Here is a 10,519-nt window from a genome sequence, read left to right as displayed (position 1 = left end):
ATTCAAATATGAATAATTGAACTGATGCCAAAATATTTGTATAAAAATAGAGTTTAAAATCCCAGGATATTCCTTAGCCTTTCTAGTCCATTATAGCTAGAATACTGCCATTAGCCGGAATGTGAAATTCTAACATCAAATAGAAGATAACTTTAGAATCTTTTTATTATATAAAATTTTACTAAATACCATATAACAGACACTTGTTAATACAGCATCCGATTCAAAATTCATGGTACCAAGCGCTAGACATGATGTGAACATTGATATTGCATTGTTATCAGTGTTTTCATGTACACTAGCTGTATATGCCTAATGCACACAGACATAAAAAGTTATGAAAGTTTCGCTGAGAGTAATAATTAAGAACAACTTCAGAACTCGGTGTATATGAAAACGGAGCATGCAACAATCGAACAGTAATTCATATTCTCATTTAAAATTCGTGTGTAAAGCAAAAGAATCTCTGTTCCTTACCTTCTTGAACACAGGCACCCTAATCATTCATTCACCAGGCCTAGCGGATCAAGTTTCACACACACACACTAATCTCCTCAGAAACCGGAAGTATACATTCTTCATCCCAAAAACCTGAACAAAATACAGTGTTTTTATCGTTGCAATTAATATCTATGCAAAGTCATTTATTACAAGAAATAAAACATTACATAGCAACACGATATAAAAATACAATAATGAGAGACATTTTTTATATTCCATGTAAACCACTCAAATATATTTTTTTTGTAGGGAGAATTTTTATTTACTAGAACAGCAACTAATCTCGACACCGAATTGATAGAATTTGCTTTTAACAGATAGAGGTACACTTATATCAGATATAAGCCAGATATGAAACTTTTAAAATAATAATTTTATAAAAGTAAATACATATTTTCATTTAACCTTATTTTCATCTATAAAAACTATTTATCGAAATGGTGTAGAGATTATGTTGTAGTTTGACACTGAAATCCAACCGTAAGAAGAGTGACTGTGCCGAAACAACAGTACTTGAAGCTGGTGTAACAGAATGGTAGGTATTTTTCATCTATAATTTAATATTTTATCTCCTTCCTATAGGTTTTTTGAAAAATATTACCTTTCTCTCACATATATTGTGAAATACATCGATAATTTTTTTACCGGTTGCACATTGTGTAACGACTATGATATATGGGAGATAACTCTGATTACTTTATACACATTATACAACCTCATGAAATATAAATAAAGGTCAAACTGAAAAGTAAACTTATAACTGATGATTATTGACCAATAATTAGAAACATTTTTTACTTTTTACGAAAGTTTTAATTAATTACATGTTACTTTAACAAAAATACAGGGAAATAATGTGATTAATATCAGTAGCTACATGTAGGGACATATATTTCTGACATAGCTTTTTATAAACAATTTACCCAGTTTAGCGAATTATCTGTTCATTGTTGTTTCATATGAGTGAAAAATGAAGACATTAATTCTGAATAGTTAAATTTAAGATCACTTCACTTTTTCTTGCTTAAAACTAAAATATCTTCAGTTTCATAATGTCAGTTTCATAACCATAACTTCCTTTCAATAGTTATCAGGACATTTTCCAACACATTTAAGGCATTTTATCTTATTTGCAGGGAAAACATTATCCATTTAGAAGGAAATTTGCAGGAATAATCTGTATATTGAGGAATTGGGCCATATTATGAAATAAGTTCAACTGTGAATGGCCCCAAATTCAGCCCCATGGAAAATGCTATGCACAGTCAGTTGCTGTAAAAGTAATACTTTTATCTATATATGTACATGGTTCAATATCTCAAATTTTGGCCAAGTATTTCATAGCGACTTTATAGATATACGAAAAGGGGCTATTTAGTCAAGTTTGTTTGTTTGTTTTTTCTAGTTACAAAATCATCCATAAAAATGTAGTTCTATAATCCTAATTAACTATCCTCGCCGACATATTGATACAAGCGCGTGTTTTCCATCGGTGTTTTGATTAATTATATGGGAAATCCTAATCATCTGTACAGATATGATAAATGCAAATGAGCAAGCCGCCTCTGCGCACTTTGACATGTGAGCATGCGCAAACGCGTGCATTTGTTTACAAACAGTCTTCTTCCCGCCAGAGGGCACAGCGTTTCATGCTATATTTGGATTATCAGGATTTTTGGCGGTTGCTTCCCCAGATTTTAAACTGACCACACTGGACATTGGCTACATAGGAGAAAACTTTTATTTACAGATTTGTTAGTCTGGACACATATATTTTCATTTCCAGCTGAATAGAAAAATCGTTGCTTGACTAAGTAGCCCCTTTAATTACCAATCTCTGTTGGACAGTATGTTTTGGTTGTGACTTGTCTGACAAGAGTCAAACTGAAGCTGAAGTGTGATCAAATTCAGCAAGATTCCATGAATTTCTGTAAAGTTCTCAGTTACTATAACATAGTATACCAAATTAACCTATGTTTACAATAAAAAGTCCAGTGTGAAAGGGCACTTCCAACATGACTTAAATTGTCATGTAACAAGTTACAAAGTGTAGTGAGATTAGATTTGAACTAGACTGACAGTGTTGTGGTATAGCAGTTCAGAGTAATTTTAACAAATTTGACTTTATCACTCATGACTTTTAGAATCAAGTTTTAATTATGTAAAATTTTGTTCTGTTTTAAAACCAATATTGTTTATTTCCTAAATCTCCAATAGATGCGTCATTTGGCTAATTTACATGATTAAGTAAGTTTCACTTGATATTATGTAATAACAAGAAAACATACTCACTTAATGAGGATATTGAACAAATAAAACTTTGTAAAAGTGGATCTTATTAAAAATACAAGCCAATGTTATAAATTCCAAAGGCCGTCACGAAGAAACCATTTAACCAATTTGCTTAATTGGCATAAGCATGTTTATAATTAAAAGTGCAATGTCGCATGTGCTGCAGGCTTTTTTGTGGTGTCATATCACAGGTAGAATGAGGGTTAGTAGTAATTTGGCAGCTTCACAAATATAGATATGTTTACAAAGAGTGAATTTCAACAGCTTTTATGTAAGGAACTATACTTTTGTGAATGTTTATTTTCCATTATCCCTCTACCCTATCTTCTATACTACCCATCACAGGAACTTAAGGATGTAAGACAATCAAAATTTGTAGAATTTCACTTTTGATCTGCTGATGATATTTGTTGCCATATTTATTTAATTACTACAGGCATCAGAATATGCGTGATACAAAATATGCATTTTCACTTATCTTTCTTTTTTTTGAGGTCAATGGGATCTAAAAAATGTTAATTTGGAAAAATTATGTAAATGGTAGAAAAATGTCCAGGAATTGTTTTAATAACAGAAAATGAAGGAGTTGCTATGTATCAATTTTTTTCAAAAAACAAGAAACAAACTGAAATATTTAGATTTCTGGTTCACTTTGTCTCACTAAAGAAATTTGCCAATGAAATGAATAAGTGGACCACCAGCTTTTGTTGGGATAATAAAGATACAATGGTGTATTGGTATGTAACATTGCTGTACACTTGTGTACTGTAAAACAGTATGTAACATTGCTGTACACACATCTACTGTATGTAACATTGCTGTACACTTGTCTACTGTAAAACAGTAGGTAACATTGCTGTACACATGTCTACTGTAAAACAGTATGTAACATTGCTGTACACACATCTACTGTATGTAACATTGCTGTACACACATCTACTGTATGTAACATTGCTATACACATGTCTACTGTAAAACAGTATGTAACATTGCTGTACACATGTCTACTGTATGTAACATTGCTGTACACACGTCTACTGTATGTAACATTGCTGTACACACATCTACTGTAAAACAGTATGTAACATTGCTGTACACACATCTACTGTAAAACAGTATGTAACATTGCTGTACACACATCTACTGTATGTAACATTGCTGTACACACGTCTACTGTGTGTAACATTGCTGTACACATGTCTACTGTATGTAACATTGCTGTACACACATCTACTGTAAAACAGTATGTAACATTGCTGTATACACATCTACTGTATGTAACATTGCTGTACACACGTCTACTGTATGTAACATTGCTATACACATGTCTACTGTAAAACAGTATGTAACATTGCTGTACACATGTCTACTGTATGTAACATTGCTGTACACACGTCTACTGTATGTAACATTGCTGTACACACGTCTACTGTAAAACAGTATGTAACATTGCTGTACACACGTCTACAGTATGTAACATTGCTGTACACATGTCTACTGTAAAACAGTATGTAACATTGCTGTACACACGTCTACTGTATGTAACATTGCTATACACACGTCTCCTGTCGTAACATTGCTGTACACACGTCTACTGTAAAACAGTATGTAACATTGCTGTACACACATCTACTGTATGTAACATTGCTGTACACACGTCTACTGTATGTAACATTGCTATACACACATCTACTGTATGTAACATTGCTATACACACTTCTACTGTAAAACAGTATGTAACATTGCTGTACACACATCTACTGTAAAACAGTATGTTACATTGCTGTACACACATCTATTGTAAAACGGTATGTTACATTGCTGTACACACATCTATTGTAAAACAGTATGTTACATTGCTGTACACACATCTACTGTAAAACAGTATGTAACATTGCTGTACACATGTCTACTGTAAAACAGTATGTAACATTGCTGTACACACGTCTACTGTATGTAACATTGCTGTACACACGTCTACTGTATGTAACATTGCTGTACACACGTCTACAGTATGTAACATTGCTGTACACATGTCTACTGTAAAACAGTATGTAACATTGCTGTACACACGTCTACTGTATGTAACATTGCTATACACACGTCTCCTGTCGTAACATTGCTGTACACACGTCTACTGTAAAACAGTATGTAACATTGCTGTACACACATCTACTGTATGTAACATTGCTGTACACACGTCTACTGTATGTAACATTGCTATACACACATCTACTGTATGTAACATTGCTATACACACTTCTACTGTAAAACAGTATGTAACATTGCTGTACACACATCTACTGTAAAACAGTATGTTACATTGCTGTACACACATCTATTGTAAAACGGTATGTTACATTGCTGTACACACATCTATTGTAAAACAGTATGTTACATTGCTGTACACACATCTACTGTAAAACAGTATGTAACATTGCTGTACACATGTCTACTGTAAAACAGTATGTAACATTGCTGTACACACGTCTACTGTATGTAACATTGCTGTACACACGTCTACTGTATGTAACATTGCTGTACACAAGTCTACTGTATGAAACATTGCTGTACACACGTCTACTGTAAAACAGAATGTAACATTGCTATACACACGTCTACTGTATGTAACATTGCTGTACACACGTCTACTGTATGTAACATTGCTATACACACGTCTCCTGTCGTAACATTGCTGTACACACGTCTACTGTAAAACAGTATGTAACATTGCTGTACACACATCTACTGTATGTAACATTGCTGTACACACGTCTACTGTATGTAACATTGTTATACACACATCTACTGTATGTAACATTGCTATACACACTTCTACTGTAAAACAGTATGTAACATTGCTGTACACACATCTACTGTAAAACAGTATGTTACATTGCTGTACACACATCTATTGTAAAACGGTATGTTACATTGCTGTACACACATCTATTGTAAAACAGTATGTTACATTGCTGTACACACATCTACTGTAAAACAGTATGTAACATTGCTGTACACATGTCTACTGTAAAACAGTATGTAACATTGCTGTACACACGTCTACTGTATGTAACATTGCTGTACACACGTCTACTGTAAAACAGTATGTAACATTGCTGTACACACATCTACTGTAAAACAGTATGTTACATTGCTGTACACACATCTATTGTAAAACGGTATGTTACATTGCTGTACACACATCTATTGTAAAACGGTATGTTACATTGCTGTACACACATCTACTGTAAAACAGTATGTAACATTGCTGTACACATGTCTACTGTAAAACAGTATGTAACATTGCTGTACACACGTCTACTGTATGTAACATAGCTGTACACACGTCTACTGTATGTAACATTGCTGTACACACGTCTACTGTATGAAACATTGCTGTACACACGTCTACTGTAAAACAGAATGTAACATTGCTATACACACGTCTACTGTATGTAACATTGCTGTACACACGTCTACTGTATGTAACATTGCTATACACATGTCTACTGTAAAACAGTGTGTAACATTGCTGTACACACGTCTACTGTATGTAACATTGCTGTACACATGTCTACTGTATGTAACATTGCTGTACACACATCTACTGTATGTAACATTGCTGTACACACATCTACTGTATGTAACATTGCTGTACACACGTCTACTGTATGTAACATTGCTGTACACACGTCTACTGTGAAACAGTATGTAACATTGCTGTACACACATCTACTGTATGTAACATTGCTGTACACACGTCTACTGTATGTAACATTGCTATACACACATCTACTGTATGTAACATTGCTATACACACATCTACTGTAAAACAGTATGTAACATTGTTATACACACATCTATTGAAAACAGTATGTAACATTGCTGTACACACGTCTACTGTATGTAACATTGCTGTACACACATCTACTGTATGTAACATTGCTGTACACACGTCTACTGTAAAACAGTATGTAACATTGCTGTACACACGTCTACTGTATGTAACATTGCTGTACACACATCTACTGTAAAACAGTATGTAACATTGCTGTACACACGTCTACTGTATGTAACATTGCTGTACACATGTCTACTGTATGTAACATTGCTGTACACACGTCTACTGTATGTAACATTGCTGTACACATGTCTACTGTATGTAACATTGCTGTACACACATCTACTGTAAAACAGTATGTAACATTGCTATACACACGTCTACTGTATGTAACATTGCTTTACACATGTCTACTGTATGTAACATTGCTGTACACACATCTACTGTATGTAACATTGCTGTACACACGTCTACTGTATGTAACATTGCTGTACACACATCTACTGTAAAACAGTATGTAACATTGCTGTACACACGTCTACTGTATGTAACATTGCTGTACACACATCTACTGTAAAACAGTATGTAACATTGCTGTACACACGTCTACTGTATGTAACATTGCTGTACACATGTCTACTGTATGTAACATTGCTGTACACACGTCTACTGTATGTAACATTGCTGTACACACATCTACTGTATGTAACATTGCTGTACACACATCTACTCTATGTAACATTGATGTACACACATTTACTGTATGTAACATTGCTGTACACACATCTACTGTATGTAACATTGCTGTACACACATCTACTGTATGTAACATTGCTATACACATGTCTACTGTATGTAACATTGCTGTACACACGTCTACTGTAAAACAGTATGTAACATTGCTGTGCACATGTCTACTGTATGTAACATTGCTGTACATACATCTACTGTATGTAACATTGCTGTACACATGTCTACTGTAAAACAGCTGGTTTTATTAATATTAATTAAGTTATGAATGGGAGTCTTAATTTTTTGTTGCCTTGTGGTAAAATGAAGCAAGTTTTTTAGTGTTACTTGGTGACAAATGGAGGTAGCTGGCAGTTTTGCTGCATATGTGTGTCTACACATATACAGTAGCTGCAACTTTGTTGTAAGATGATACCTTAAAGAACTTCAGGGTTTATGAAAGTGAAATTTAAGTAGTTGGATTTTCAAAATGATAAATGCAATTATAAGGATTGGTTTTTTTTGTTGCTTGTATGGACTGATTATATAAATGTAATGAAGGGATTTAACTTAAGACTCATGCAGTACATCAATAAGTATAGTAAGAGTTATTTCCCCTTGAATTTTGTACAATGAATTAGATTATCACTGAATTACTTGTTTGAGTCTATGAAAGCCAAGTTCTGGCTCCTAAGGACACGTCATTTCGTTCACTTTTATGGATACATTCCTGAGACTTTGGAATCCATTTTTTGCATGTTTTTCAGTCAATCTTTTCAATAATTATTATTTTACAGCTAAAAAAATACACTTTAGATTGGTTCCAGTATAATATACAGATCACTCTAAAATATAAGAAGGAAGGGCAGTAACTCCCTCAGTAGGTCTCAATAGAGAGTTTGAAGCACTTATTGCTTGGGAAAGGATGGTTGAAAATTTCTGGGGTGTTTTTAGGATTTGTTAAGCCTGTCATTGAAGAACAGGCATACACGTCGTTGTTTCCAAAAATAATGTGTGAACAGTTTATGTAAATGTCCTGTGGATGAGCTATATTCAATCAAGTCAAAGAATTTGTTTTTGTCAAGTTGTCCACATTTTTTATAATTCTGTATACTTGCAGCATGTCAGCCCATTCTCTGTGATATTCTAGTGTGGGCAGACCAAGGATATTTTTAGTGTTTCAGGATGTGTCTGTAAGTGTTGGAACACTCTTTGTAGCCCATCATTGAATCTGATCATAGTTTTGTCCTTACAGTGGTGACATATTACTAATGCATATCCGAAGGCAAATGAGTGTTTTATAGATCTAGAGGATGGTAAAGATGGTAGGGCTCACATTGGTGAATAAACAACAAACAATTCTGGTGATCTCATTAGATCTACTTGGTCATGGACACAAGTCAAACATTTCAGATTGTCATCTGTGAACACCTATTTATCTTATTTCATAGCTGTTTTTTTCGTTGTTGTTATTCTGACTTTATAATGCTTTTTGTCTTGTTCTTATTTCAAACTAATTGCATTTGTCATTGATGAATTCCATTAGTCATCGATCAGGGCTAGCCAGCCACCAGGTTTTATCAATACACTCTTGTAGTTGTTTTCTGGTTTCTGGTGTTGAATTCACTCATTGGCATCAATCTGTTTGCGTCTAAAAAAAAAAAAGGAAAACTATTCTCATTTTTATTTGTTTTTATCTTCCGCTACAGTTCAGTTTTTATTGAATTCTTCATTTTGCTTGAAAATATTTTTGTTAAGGAAATCCATAATTTTGCTGTTATACTGCTAGTAATTTATGCCCCTGGATCTAAATATCGGGACATGTTATATTTGTGCTGTCTGTTCGTTTGTCTATAGTTGACTTTATCCTTGCCCATAACTTTTGCACCATAAGAGCTTTCATATATATAGTATGTTTGTTCCTTTTGACAAGACCTTTCTGATGGTACCAACATTTTTTATCATGTGATCTTGACCTTGACCTTTGACCAACATTTGAAAAATTTCAACATTGGCTATAAGTATTGCATCAAAGAAGGTAGGGCTTGCAGACTCCAGTCTTAAGTGATGTTTGTTTGTAACAAAGTGAAATAAAAATCATCACCACAATGAAGACATAAGTGTTCCACAAAGTGTACATGTAATTATCACATGCCTTACACGGTACAGTTTTAATATCTCCGTTCAGAATTCACTTGTAACCAGGGGTAAACACATCTTGTTTTCTATGTAAGTTTTACAGCAGCTTGTACCTCTATAGATTGGGAAATGCAGTATTATATTATTTCCTTTAAAATTGAGAAGATATTCTTGGTTTTTGTTAAAAATCAGTCTATTTTCGACTGTAAAACAGTGCAAAAAAAAATCAGTTTTCTGTTGACTGTTTCACTATAATTATTACTGTGTACTGATATTACTATTACATGTGTAAAAATTCAGCTTAAAAGTCTTACAGTAAGATTCATTTATTTATTGACTGCCAACAAATTTTAAATTGTGTTTTAAAGTGGGTTACCTCCCTTTTACTGTCCTGAATTACATAGTTATCATCAGTAGCACTGTATTTGAATAACTGGAAGTTCATGGTTTCATATTTACATTTTCTAGTACTTCGCTTAGATGTATGTTTCCTAGCTATGCCTCTGACTTGGGTTTAGAATAAGAAAAACATTTTTATAGGTGTACCTTGTTTTAGTTTAGCATCTAATAGCTGATTGATGATTATGTATTAGCTTCAATATGCCGCTCAGATAGAACGAAGTTCTCTCTAGCTCTGTCTGCTTAGTGTAAGACTAGTAAGCCAAAGGTTACATTACCCCTCTACTATGTAAAATATTAAAGTTTTCAATGTCCCTCTTTGTAGCTATGACAGAAAACTTTAGATTCATTAATTGCTTTTCTGTCTATTATCTTTTATAATTTGATTTCCTTGTTTTGGTTTCCAGAGGAACAAAATCATATATGTTAATGTATACACTGCTTTATGGTCAAACTTTGACCTTTTTTGTTCATTTGTTGTGTATAAGTTGTAATGCTATCATTGTAATATGTTGTTTAGTTCTGCCTCAGGTGGTTTGTAAATCATTAATCTGGTGAAGTAAAATGCCCTCAGATTTCTAAGAAAGCGGATTGTAATTGAAGTAATTTGATTTT

General features: G+C 33.6%; 1 protein-coding gene across 1 annotated transcript in view; it reads left to right on the top strand.

Moving 5' to 3' along the window:
* The first annotated feature begins 961 nt into the window (after positions 1-961).
* The window catches only part of LOC132563425 (5-aminolevulinate synthase, erythroid-specific, mitochondrial-like), a 47,784-nt gene continuing 38,226 nt past the window's right edge, over positions 962-10,519 (top strand). The window contains exon 1 of the mRNA XM_060228184.1: positions 962-1,036. The gene's annotated coding sequence lies outside the window, so the exon portion shown is untranslated. The remainder of the gene's footprint in view (positions 1,037-10,519) is intronic.

Source organism: Ylistrum balloti, unplaced genomic scaffold (genome assembly GCF_031769215.1).
Source record: "Ylistrum balloti isolate Yb309-2 unplaced genomic scaffold, AGI_CSIRO_Ybal_v1 Utg371716, whole genome shotgun sequence".
NCBI lineage: Eukaryota > Metazoa > Mollusca > Bivalvia > Pectinida > Pectinidae > Ylistrum > Ylistrum balloti.
The sequence above is the reverse complement of the archived record's forward strand: the minus strand, read 5'-3'. Positions and strand labels throughout refer to the sequence as shown.